The sequence below is a fragment of the Euprymna scolopes genome, chromosome 36 (genome assembly GCF_053919585.1).
Source record: "Euprymna scolopes isolate OS-2025 chromosome 36, ASM5391958v1, whole genome shotgun sequence".
NCBI classification, from domain to species: Eukaryota; Metazoa; Mollusca; class Cephalopoda; order Sepiida; family Sepiolidae; genus Euprymna; species Euprymna scolopes.
In genome coordinates, this window is record NC_136517.1 from 26,421,210 (window position 1) to 26,423,829 (window position 2,620).

Consider the following 2,620-nt stretch of genomic DNA (forward strand, 5'->3'; position numbering starts at 1 on the left):
AAGATCGTCGTTTTGTCTGGTGCTTGTCACTCGTCTGTTTACTAAAACAAATAAAACTTATGCATGAAATTAACAAGAAGGGGCATTCGCTACGTTTTCTTAAAGGTGTTATTTGGAAAGAATATACGAGGTGCTTTAAACAAGTTTCCAACGTTTTTAGTACAGCCATTTTAAATTGTTGGAGACTCTTGAAAATTCAGGATGTTATTGCTATACATCTTATAAGATGACTAACCATTTTTTATGATTTCAGATTTAAATAAACAGCTACAGCAGGAATTAGAATACACCCTACTAAAGCCTGATTGTCACAGTTGGTGAATTTCAATAATGCAATCTGAACGTGAGGACACTTTAGAAGAACGATGTGCAACAATATTATGTTTTAAACTTGGAAAAAATGCCAGAGAAACGTATGGAACGCCTCAGACTGCTTTTGGACCATCTTGCATAAATCGAGCATCAGTTTGAGAGTTGCATAAGAGATTTAAGAAAGACAGAAAATCCGTGAGAGATGATAAGATGTGTGGGAGGAGTAAGGAAGTCAAAACACCAGGGTTGATTGGCCAAATAGTAATGTCATGAAAAGTACCGTCGTATGTCTATAGAGAAAATAAGTGCACAGTTTGATGTCATTGTGGGAACTTTAGACACAATTTTTTGTGAGGAACTGAGAATATGGAAGATTTGCGCGTATGCACCAGTTTACAACTCAATCCTTGTCACAGACTATTTGACCAAGATTGGCATTGAGACAGTTTCTCACTCTCTCTATAGTCCAGTCATTGCTCCCTGTGACTTTTGGTTATCCCCTAAGCTCAATGAAAATCTTAGCGGCTATCGTTGTGAAACAATTGAGGGGATGAAAGAGGCTGTGATGAGGGTCATTGACATGTTCATACAAGAGAACTTCTATGGGGCCTTTCTGACTTTGATGGAACGGTACAATAAGTGCATTGAAGCCGGAGGAGATTACTTCCAAGGGGACTAGAGTTTCATGTTTGTACTATCAACAAAAGTGCCCATACGTAAAAGTCTGGAAATTTATGGAATGTACCTCGTACTTGGGCGAGACAGAATAAATACTGAAATAATTATTTCCTTCTTAACTTAACTTTCTAACTTTAAAATGAGAGACGCAGATGGGCAAAGATATCGGTAACATTCACTAAGATTATCAGTTTTCTACATCATTTGGCAGCGTCTCGTTTGAATGGCTTCCTGGGGAGAACTGCTCTGCGAACCTTAGTTTTATCTCGATCGAAAACGTTACGTCATTCGACATTGTTCACCTTTGTTTTATGTACCGTTTAACTTGTTCCCTGGTTTATCGTCCAGCTTTCATTCAACCCTGGAAACGGTTCTGTTTTACAAATCTGGGTTACCATGCACTCAATGTGACCCTTGTAAAAATTCACACTAGCCGTCTTAATCGCTACTGAGGTAGAGTCCCTAATATGTAACACGTTGTTCTCTATGGTCTCTACCTCTGCATGTGTCAAACAAAAACGTACCCTATGTGGAATCGCATACAAATGAACAGAGTAAAAATGGCAACGTTATTTCTATGCCATTCCTCTCTGTATTTGTGCGAAACTTTCCCCGGCTTTGCCTGCAATTGCTGAGTGTTTCTGCTCTCAGTGTTGAAGGTAAAACCAATAATCCTGCAAGTGTCCCAATAGATGTGACCAACGAGGGGGATAGTTCACGCAGAACAGATTATCCTGAGCCACGATCTTTGTGAGCTAGATGCAGAAGTATGACTCATTCAACAGCAACAATAACAGCAGCAGAAGGGAGATGACTGTGTCTAAGTGATTAACGACACGAACTTACAATCTAAGTGTGCTAAGTTCGTATCCAGTTCTACAAAATCATATTCAATTAAGATGTTAGAAAGATCCACACGGTCTTTCCCGTAACTGCTTGATACCTTTTTAGAAATAGCTCCAACTAGAAAGATATCAGGGGAACCAATTGTTATATAGTCGAGTGTGTGTGTATATATTTACGTCTTTATACAAGTCGTCTGACATACAGCATGATTCACGTTGACACACCAATTCCCATTAAATCATCGAAGTTAAGCAACGTTGAGCCTGGTCAGTACTAAAATGGGTGACTATTTGGGAGTTCCAGGTGCTGTATGTGCTCTCTGCTTGTCTCAGCATTGTTTACAGCCGTCTGGACTTCTCCTTGCCACTGGACTCAAACAGTGCTGATTAAGGGAATAGTGTGGTTCGGGATTGCACCATCCTTGCCTCACAATTACATGCGCACCTGCCCTTACAGGTTATATCCATTGTCGCTTGAGACTGAACGGGGATATCACGTGTTGTCTATGTTAATATATTTGTGTATCACCGTCCATGTCGTCTCTAGGGTGCTGAGTGTATATACGTGTCGATACGTGTGATTACTAGGGCTGTGACAACAGCATATTCTTTTCATTGTTTTGACTCTTGAGTATATATCCGTTAATATATTATATGCTTTTATATAGACGGATGTGGTTCTCAGTTGATTAAGTGTGTCTAACTGTGTCGTATATGTACACGAGAGTCCAAACAATGAAAAGAATATGCTGTTGTCACAGCCCTAGTGATTACATCTATTGTGT

General features: G+C 39.6%; 1 pseudogene; it reads left to right on the forward strand.

The window, feature by feature from the left end:
- The first annotated feature begins 2,032 nt into the window (after nt 1–2,032).
- On the forward strand, nt 2,033–2,151 carry LOC145260723 (5S ribosomal RNA; annotated as a pseudogene).
- Nucleotides 2,152–2,620: the final 469 nt, after the last annotated feature.